The following is an 11,449-nucleotide window of genomic DNA, read 5'->3' on the forward strand; positions in this document are numbered from 1 at the left end:
TCATCACATGAATTAAATGAGATGACTTGGCCAGCCTATCCACAATTACCCAAACTGCATCAAATTTTTGTTGGGCCCGTGGAAGGCCAACAACAAAATCCATAGTGATCTGTTCCCATTTCCATTCCGGAATATCTAACTTTTAAAGCAATCCACCTGGACGTTGATGCTCATACCTTACGTGCTGGCAAATCAGACACCGAGCTATATATTCCACTATGTCCTTCTTCATTCTTCTCCACTAGTAATGCGGCCTCAAGTCCTGATACATCTTTGCGACACCCGGATGAATGGAGTACCGTGAACTGTGAGCCTCCTGGAGAATCAACTCACGCAATCCATCTACATTAGTCACACAAAGCATGCCCTGCATTCTCAATGCACCATCATCTCCAATAGTGACCGCCTTAGCATCAAAATATTGAACCGTGTCCTTAAGGACAAGCAGATGGGGGTCATCATACTGACGCTCCCTGATACGATCATAAAGAGAGGGCCGAGAGACCACACAAGCCAATACTCGACTCTGCTCAGAAATATCCAATCTAACAAACTGGTTAGCTAAGGCCTGAACATCTAGTGCCAATGGCCTCTCTGTTGCTGGTAGATATGCTAAGCTCCCCAAACTCTCCACCCGGCAACTCAAAATATCGGCTACCACATTGGCCTTCCCGGGATGGTACAAAATAGTGATATCAAAATCTTTAAGCAACTCCAACCATCTTCGTTACCGCAAATTAAGATCCTTCTGTTTAAACAGATGTTGTAGACTCCGGTGATCAGTATAAACCTCACAATGGACGTCGTACAAATAATGCCACCAAATCTTCAAGGCATGAACAATAGCTGCTAACTCAAGGTCGTGGACTGGATATTTTGTTTTTGTACCTTTAACTGTCTGGACGCATAGGCAATCACCCTACCGTCTTGCATCAGCATTGCGTCGAGCCCAGTATGCGACGCATCACAATACATAGTATAAGACCCTAAACCTATAGGCAACACCAATACTGGGGTTGTAGTCAAAGCTGTCTTGAGCTTTGTAGTCAAAGCTGTCTTGAGATTTTGAAAGCTCTCCTCACATTCCTTAGTCCACTTGAACGGAGAACCCTTCTAGGTCAATCTGGTCTTAATAGTTGTTCATAATCGATTACAGAATCGCCAATTAACTTCATGTTAACAAAATTCTTGTTTCAAACCTTCACAATACTGATAACGAGATGCGAGGCATGAAGCCCTCATAATTATTTACCCGAATTAACGAGTCACATTTAATTCCACCTGGCCGGGCACATACCTCGTAGGTTAAAACTCAATAATTACAACACGAATTTGGCAAGTATGCATAGAGAATTTCATACAAGAATTTTCAAATAAACCTAACAGACATGACTCCCTATTAGTACTATACTACAAATTTAATTTCACAAGGGAGAACTTAAACACAAGAATTTTCATCACAAGGATCTCTTCCTTATATAACTTCCACAGCAGCTCATAGCCCGGTTTAAAACATATCAATTTATATTAAAATTGCAAGGATCTCGTCCTCAGTTCTGAATCACAAGTAATATGCACATCGTGCCAATCGAAACTTTTCATTTTCTCCTTTTAAATAATTTTCGTTAAACAAATCACAACACGTAATGAACCCCACATCGGTAGGTCATATAATTCACAATTTGTAATTAATTATCTGAAAATTAAATGAAAACTTACCGAAATGAGTAACAGAAAGCCACCTTTAGCCTCACAACTCTTATTAGTGACCAACACGGAATGATAGGCGTAGTTATCTCCATAAAATCTCCCAACAGGAGTAAGCACATAAGTAGATTATAGAACTATGAAGCTCACTCATAAGTGGAGCACAATAGGAGGACTCGTCTCAATACTCAGAACCGAATCAAGTTAAGGAAATTATTCCTTTATATTAAATCGAGGTCTTACTTGTAACGGCACCATCTGATGTAGCGACCTCAACCATACCATAAAACAATATATCAACGGCTGGGCCTCCACCTCTAGGATGCCCTTTACCCCTAACTGGTCGTGTAGGTGGTGTAGTAATTCCAATGGGGCACGTAACCAGAGTTTTTTGATGAAATATGTCTCTCCCAAGTCTGGGACAATTTTCTCATGATATGCCTAGTATCACCGCATTCGTAACAACCCCTTTGCGGGTTTGGATGCTCATACCGAGTCTGTGCCAGATAACGAAAATAACCATTGTAGGAAACTCATGTCGGTGGTGCATTAAAAGAACTTACTGGAGCACCCCCAGTAATCCGATGTGCGGACTGGGCTGGCCAACTGCCCGAGCCCCCACCATAATGATTCATACTTGCAGAGTAGAATCCACTGAATCCTCCAGAACCTCGAGACCACTTGGTCTCCTTAGTTTCCTTTTTTTTCCTCATCCCGAACACGCTCTAATATCTTGGCAATTTCTACCACTAGTGAAAATGAAGTATCAGCCTGTAGCTCCCGAGTCGTACAAAATCTTACGATCATAATTGAGTCCTTTAATGAGTTTGTGGACTCACTCTCTAGCTGTAAGAACCAAAGTGAGAGTATGACGGGTTAACTTATTGAACCTGATGGCATATTCTGACACCGTCATGGTGACCTAACGCAACCGTTCAAACCTTATGCACCACGTATTACGGAGAGTCCGGGAAATAAACTCTTTAAAAAGTGTTTCAGAGAACTGAGCCAAGTGGGCGGTGTTGCATTGTCTGGTATGCACCCTTCATAGGCTTGACACGAACACCGGTGGAGAATTATCTCTTCCAAGGCCAATTTCTTTCTTTTGTTATGTTGACTCAACACTGCTGAGCTGACCCATTTCTTAACATACTATTCGATTCTTCTTTGGGGTAACCCTTACCCCTATTTATACACAACGATCACAAAAGTAAAGCTCCATAGAGATAAATATTTTCACGCACAAAATAGTCCAGAATCTCGTCAACCACTGTACTTCCTCCGAAACACTTCAAAATCTGCAATCGTGACGTCCACGCTGCGTAGACCTTCTATAAATTTAAAGTTGTTTCTCTAACTCCATTGGTACTGAAGTATAGGGTTATTAAGGAGGCGGACATACCGCAAGTCCCAACCTTATCCTATACAAAATCTCAGGCCTTAAACATATGTAAATTTTGGGGAACCTTTCAGTACAACATATATATATTTCAGGCCAAAACTAATATAACACATGACCCTGCAATCCATCGATTGATAGTGGACTCCCCCACTCGTCGCGAAGTCATAGGTCATAATGTCCGATGATCCATAATATTAACCTTCACATCTCGTATAAATCAACCAGATGCCAAGGTCCGTTGTTCCCCTCCCCCACATGATCCATTGGGTGATCTCTCAATACATCCACATCTTCAGTCGGAACCACATGTTGAGGCAATGTTTAAGTATCTTTGGCTCCCTCGTAGTCCATCTCCGGCATCACGAACCGTCGACACACAACTGATACCGAGTGCGCAATGTCATACACGAGTGGATGCAAAGGAATATAAGATATATGTTTCAAGCTAAATCAATGTCGCACGATAAGGAATGAAAGAAGTGAACATTTTTCTAACAGTCCCATAGCCTCCCGAAAATAAGTACAGACGTCTTTGTACCGATCCGCGAGACTCTACTAAACTTGCTTGTGACTCACGACACCTATGAACCTAGAGCTCTGATACCAACTATCATGACCCAATTCTCCCTCCGTAATACTTCGTGACGATACCTAGTCGTTACGACTAGGTAAGCCTAACACAATGCGGAAATAACAAAATGGAACTAAAACTTGGCAGCTAACAGCAGTGGATAACTGAATAACTAGCAACAATGTTGCTCGGCAAGTACAATAACCAATACTCTATAAATATACAGTCTTTCCAAAACCCGGAACATCGTAAGTCACAAGCTACAGAAGGAAAACTAGTATCTCTATATACTAGAGTCTAATAAAAGAAGTACAAAAGGTAAATGACATACGAGAGAATAGAGGGGGACTCTGAGGTCTGCGGACGCGGCAGATGTACCTTGAAGTCTCTGTATCGCAGCAAGCACTCTTAGTTAATAGCGGGGCTGATAAGAAGCACCTAGATCAGCACACAAAACATGTGCAGAAGAGTAGCATGAGTACACCACAACGGTACCCAATAAGTGCCAAGCCTAACTTCGGTAGAGTAGTGACGAGGTTAGGTAAGGCCCACTGGTATATAATAAATAAAGCAGGAGAATATAACAGTATAATAAGAGACTGAAATTTGACAAAAGGAAAACACAATGAAATAACAGTACAAAACATAGGGATAAATAGCAGGGGATCTCCTGAGATACCGTCTCGTAGTCCCAAAATGTAAATGTGCTGGGAGAACTCCCGAGGTACCGCCTCGTAGTCTCAAAAGTAAATGTGCAGGGAGAACTCCCGAGGAACCGCCTCGTTGTCTCAAAAGTAAATGTGCAGGAAGAACTCCAGAGGAACCGTCTTGTAGTCTCAAAAGTAAACACACAACTCAAACCGATAAATACAACAGTTAACAACAAGATTTCTACAGTTAATACTGATAAAGAACAAGGAAAAGCAAGAAATCAACTAGGCATGCTTCACAGAGCTCAAATAAGCAGTTAAAGCATGTAGACATATGATATTAGACTAAACAGGATAACTACACAGGTTGGAATAACACAATTAAGAATGAAAAACATATTACTACTTAGTAAAATGGTATAACCCAAATTAAAAGGAAAACAGGTTACTACTTAGTAAAATCAGGTTTTTACAACAAATAGCCCATGTGCATACTCGTTACCTCACGTACACGACGCTCACATATCACAACAATACCAAATCCTAAGGGGATTTTTCCCACACAAGGTTAGGCAAGCTACTTACCTCGAACCAAGCTCAATCAATCCGTAAGAATGCCTTTTCCTCCATTATCCGACTCCGAATTTCCCAAATCTAGACAAACACAATTACATATCATAAATACAACTATAATAGACAAATCTAATTAATGAAATCAAGACTTTAACAAGAATTTCGAAAATCGCCCTAAAAAGTCGACCCGGCCCCATGTCTCGGAATCGGGTAAAAGTTACAAAATATAAACACTCGTTCACTCGTACCAAAATTATCTAAATCCGATATCAAAATCCGAATCAAAACTCAAAACTTAGTTGAAGAACTTCCAACCTTTCCCCCCAAATTTCTCAACCAAATTCCTTAATTAAATGATGAAAACAACTATAGATTAGTATAAACGAGTTAAGAATCATTACCCCAAAGGTCTCTCAGAAAAATCCTTGAATTATCGCCTCAATCCGAGCTCTCAAAGTCCCAAAATTGAAACTGGGATAAAACCCTCGAACTTGGCCCTTTTCTGCCCAGCGATTTCGCATCTGCGGGCTTCTAGTCGCACCTGCGACGCCGCACCTGCAGAATTTCCATCGCAAGCGCGGACTTAACTTAAGTACTCTGGGTCCACATCTGTGAGAGAAATGCCGCACCTGTGGATGCGCTCCTGCGACCAAGGAGCCGTACCTGCGACCCTCACCGCTCTTGCACACCATTCCACCGCAGAAGCGAGGCCGCTTCTACGCAAAAAGATCGGCACCTGTGAACCCAACCTGGGCTGCCAAAATACGCATTTGTGCTCCTCCTTCCGCATGTGCGAGTCTGCACCTGTGGTCATCCCACCGCAGGTGCGATTACACCACAAACCTGAAAACTTCAGCTATTTGCATAAGTCCAAATTTCAATCCATTAAGCATTCGAAATACACCCGAGACCCACGGGACCTCAACAAAACATACCAAGAAGTCTTATAACACCATACAAACTTATCAAACAACGCTAAAAACATGAATCACCCTCCGATTCAAACTTAATGAACTTGAAACTTTAAATTTCTACAACCGATGCCGAAACCTATCAACCCACGTCCGATTGACCCCAAACTTTGCGCACAAGTCATATAAACATTACGGACCTACTCTAACTTCTGGAATCAGAATCCGACCCCGATTTCAAAAAGTCCACTACTGGTCAAAATCTCCAAAAATTTGACTTTCGCCATTTCATGCCTAAATTAGCTACAGACCTCCAAAACACAATCTGGACATGCTCCGAAGTCCAAAATTACCTAACGGAGCTAACGGAATTGATGAAACTCCATTCCGGAGTCTTCTTCACACAGTCTCGACTACGGTCAAAAGCCTAAGACTTAAGCTTCTGTTTAGAGACTAAGTATCCCAAATCACTCTGAAACCATACCAACAACCTCCCGGCAAGTCACATAAGCAGAGAAAGACAGGAGGAAAGTAGTAAACAGGAGATCGGGTCTATAACTCTCAAAATGACCGGCCGGATCGTTACATTAGTAAACGACCTCGGAATCAGGATTTGAAGGTTCCAATAGATTCGTATGATGATTTCAGATCTGGGCTTATGTTCGGGTTGAGTATCGAGTCAACCGGGAATATTTTGCCGCTTATTATGGAAGGTTGGCATTTGTTTTAAGGTTTAAGAATTTCATAACTTTGGTTTGAAGTGGATTTTGATGTTATCGATGTCTGTTTGTGGTTTCAAAAATTGGAATAGTTTCTTTATGTCATTTATGACTCGTGCGCGAAATTTGAAGTCAATCTGGATTGAATTGGTACGTTTCTGCACAAGATTTTAATGTTGTTTGACGTAGTTTAAGGCTTTGACTAAGTTCGTATTGTATTTTCGTTGGTATATTTAGTGAAGGTCCCGAGGGCCTCAAGTAGATTTTGGATGGTTAACGGATCGATTTTTGGACTTAGGGAAAAGCTGGAAAATTTATGTTGGTCGTGTGATCACTTCTATGAAAGCCTGGTCGCAGAAGCGACCACGCATAAGCAAGATGGGCTTCATAGAAGCGACCAGGCATGACTGAGGCTGGGGTCACAGAAGCGGGAAGGTGGACAGCAGAAGCGGAGTCGCACCTGCGAGGGGAGATCGCAGAAGCGGAATTGGCCAAGAAGGCCTAGGGTCGCAGGAGCATACTTTGTCACGCATGTGCGTGAGCACAAAAGTAGGAGCGCAGAAGCGCTATTTGGGATGCAAAAGCAGAGGCTGCTGGCTTGAGATGGAGCCTCACCCGTGATGGTTTTTCGGCAGGTGTAGAGCCGCATGCGGCTATTTGACCGCAGATGCGAAAGGTCGTCTGGGTAGAGGTGTTCTTTTAAAAGCGGGTTTTGGCCAATTTTCTCTCATTTTCACTTGGTTAGGGCGATTTTGGAGAGCTTCAAAGGGAGATTTTCGTCAAAAAATACAAGGTAAGTGATTCCCACCTATTACAAGTTAAATATATGGTTTATATATGGATTTAAACATGAAAATTAGTAGAAATTTAGAATTTTGGTAGAAAACCTAGAATTTGGTATTTTTTAAATTTTGACCACGAAATTGGACATGGAATTGAGAATAAATTATATATTTGAGTTTGTGGTGTTATGGGTAAGGTTTTTTCTTTAAATCAATTTTGAAATCCGGGCATGTGGGCCCGAGGGTTCACTTTATCGACTTTTTGAACGAAGTTGGAAATTGTTTAAATTGATTAATTATGGATATTATAATGTATTTTGATTTGTTTTCACATTGTTTGAACAATTTTTGATCGATGAGCTTTGGTTTGAGGTGTTAGAGAGGTCTTAGAGCCGGTTATGGAACTTCGGAGTGAGGTAAGTCTCCTATCTAACCTTTTGAGGGAAAAATTACCCCTAGGTGATATTTATTCTTATGTGCAACTAGTTGTGGGTGCTACATACACACGAGGTGACGAGAGTCCGTACGTAGCTAAAGCATGTTTATGTCCATGTAGACTTAGGATCTTATTTTTTAATATTTGAATTATTTGAACTAATGTTGCTGGCATAATTAATTGAAGTTATAAATGAAATTGATTTAGAAATAAATATATGTATACTAGGCCAAGCCTTAACACTTTGAGTTGTGGGCAAGTTATTTGAGAAACGGTAAAGATTATATTCATTTTTTACCCATATACGGTATTGTAAACACGTGTCTCGTAATTCAGTAACTTCCTTCCTTTTCTCTTGGAGCGGGCCGAACGCCTCGGCAGTTTATAGATGTATCTATAGTTCGTGTCGCACGACCCTTGGTAGTGTACACATTATTCCGAATCGGGCCGAACGACCTCGGCAAAATCGTGTGTTATATTTCTAGTAGTCAGAACATTCACGAGCTAATCTTTCCACTGATGCCCGGCATTTTATGGTATTTCTAATTTATTTGATATTGACACTTGACATTTTCGGAGATATTAAGGTAGAATAGAAGATTGAGAAATTTATGCTTTAAAGAAAATAATTGAAAAATTATGAGATTACAGATTTACTCCACTATTGTTGTGCACTTCATATCTGTTATGAATTATTATATTATTTACTTGGACCTCTAGTAAGTGCCGATATCGACCCCTCGTCACTACTCTCTGGGGTTAGGCTATATACTTACTGGGTACGCATTGATTTACGTCCTCATGTTGCACTTCTGCACTAAATGTGCAGGATCTGACATATTCATTTGATGATCATCTTGGCACATAGGCGCACCTATTGAGGAGACTTCGTGTGAGCTGCATTACAGGCTACGCATCGCAGTCACTGAATCTCCATTGTACTAATTATTGTATTCTATTACATTCGGGACAACTGTTGTATTATTCTTGTACTCCTTAGAAAAATACTCATGCACTTGTGACATCGGGGTTTGGGGAGTTTCTACGGGTTGTTCATTATTGTAGTTGTGTAAATATTATCACTTACTCTGTAAAAATCTATTTCATACGAGTTAATTAAGGAATATTTTTGATTTCAATTACTAAAATGAGTAAGTTGATAGATCATTGTTGGCTTGTCTGACGGCGGTGTTAGGCGTCATCACGACCTTTAGCGAATTTTGGATCGTGATACTAGTTTTATAATTTTATCCTATATGAAATTATCTTTTTGAACACATATTTTAACTTTTAAGGACATAAAAGTCAACCAATATTTTGAGAATATTTTTATCGTTCATAGCATCGAACATTCGTGCTTTTATAATAATATAGATAGATAGATAGATAGATAGATAGATAGATAGATATAGATAATAAATAATAAATAATAATATAAATATAGATATAAATATAGATATCGAAAGATAGATAGGTTCACATTGAAATTCAAAAAAGGAAGGAAAAAAAAGGAAAATAAGGTAGATGGCATATAATGCGACCTACAGCGCAGTAAATTCTTTTCCAATTGATTTCGATAAATTCATTAGATGGCTACGCCTAATGTAATCTAATTAGTAGTTTTTCTTCATAGAAATATATATATGTAAGTAGAGTCTTTCTTCTTCTTTTTTATTAAATCTCAAAGAGGAAAGAATCAAGATTCCTTCTATTTTCTTTCTCTACTTGTTATAGAATAGTAATGGAGTTTGTGGAGCAAATTCACAAATAAAAATACTACTAAATGAGAAGAAAGTCAAACCCCTATTTACAAATTAAGAAAGCTATCCTAATGAGTTGAATATGACATATTGGCTATGAACTAAGAAATTTTACACGTATTGGCAACCAACTAATAAAATAAACTGACCAACTCAATCTCCATGAGGGAATTGTTTTTCAGAAAGACAAATTAAGAATGGAGAGGAGTGTGGTTTTTTTTTTATTCATTTATGGAGAATACTTGTAATGATTCCTATGAGCACTATTTTACTCTTATTCAAAATTAAGGAGTGTTTTTGTGGCGATGTGATGTGCTTCACCTAGGCAGCCGTGTCTTCGGCCTAATAGTTTCGAGTGCAACTTGTGTTTAAAGACTAATAATTCACATAATTTTGCAATTCACACCAAATATGATGCCCCTAATCGCTTTGTTCTCCGTCAATGCGAGAGCCAAGATATCCGTCACCAATGATAATTTATCTGATTCATTAATTTCCTTCCTCTACAATTATGCACATGCGCTTACGGTTATCCTCTTCACGAAATTTGAGGAGTTGGTTGTAACAATGTGGTTGTGGTGGTACTAGCTGAACTTGCAAAACGGATCTCTTCTTTGAGAGATTTTCCATTTTTGGGTGCACAGATTGCACAGTTTTTGGATTGAGATATATTGGGGTGGTGCGTATGTGGAATAGTTGTGTTTGATAATATAAGGTTATTGGACCTAGAATGCGTACTATCAGTTTGATTACGGTATATTCGGGAAGATAATATTGAAAGTCGGCTTAAAAAGTGATTATGGTTCTGGTTGGGGCAAGAGAGCTCCATGACTTGTTGATCTGATAAAGGGTCATGAGATTTCTGCGTGTTTCTTTTATTATCAACAGTGTACGAAGGTGTTGGGATGAGGTTTTGTTCGATATAGGGTTTAATGCTAGTACTTGATTGGTTTGGAGTAGTTACTGTGATCAGAAATAGTGCTACGAACAGGCGAGTTGTGTAATATGTTGGGTGATTATATCTGTGGTTATAGTTATAGCTCGATACAGCTTGTTCAGACTTATACAGTGTGCAACTGTGAGATTCGAGTCTTGTAAGAAATTCTGAATGGTTGGGAATTGAATTCCAAGGTTTTGGGGCTAAGGTTAAATTAAGGATTTTCAGTTGTATTGTGTTGTGAGGCCTATGTGGAATAGGGTGACGTGGGATCACCCCCGGGTACGTGTGTGGTAAGATGGAATAGTGTTGTCAGGCTTTGAAACAACTCTTGGCACGTTCGAGGACGAACGTATGTTTAAGTAGTGGAGAATGTAATGACCTGACCGGTCGTTTTGAGTATTACAATCTCGTTCCCCCATTTACTGCTCCATTTGTGCTTTATAGCTGTATTATGACCTATCATATTAGTTAGTTCGGGTCCGGAGAGATTTCGGAATGAATTGAGACACCTAGTCTCATAATAGAAAACTTAAGCTGGAAAAGTCGATCGGATATTGACTTATATATAAACGACCTCGGATTTGAATTCTGATGATTCCAATAGCTCCGTATGGTGATTTTGGACTTAGGAACGTGTCCGAAAAAATTATTTGGAGGTCTGTAGTAAAATTAGGCTTGAAATGGCGAAAGTTGAATTTTTGGGAAGTTTGACCAGGGGGTTGACTTTTTGATATCGGGGTCGGAATCCGATTCTGGAAATTTGAATAGGTCTGTAATGAGAAATGTGTCTTGTGTGCAAAACTTGAGGTCAATCGGACGTGATTTGATAGTTTTGGCATCGGTTATAGAAGTTGAAGTTTCAAAGTTCATTGATTTTGAATTTAGGTGTGATTCATTGTTTCGATATTGTTAAGTGTGATTTGAGGCCTCGAGTAAGTACGTATTATGTTATGGGACTTGTTGGTATATTTGGTTGAGGTCTCGGGGGCCTCGGGTGA

The sequence above is a fragment of the Nicotiana tomentosiformis genome, chromosome 5 (genome assembly GCF_000390325.3).
Source record: "Nicotiana tomentosiformis chromosome 5, ASM39032v3, whole genome shotgun sequence".
NCBI classification, from domain to species: domain Eukaryota; kingdom Viridiplantae; phylum Streptophyta; class Magnoliopsida; order Solanales; family Solanaceae; genus Nicotiana; species Nicotiana tomentosiformis.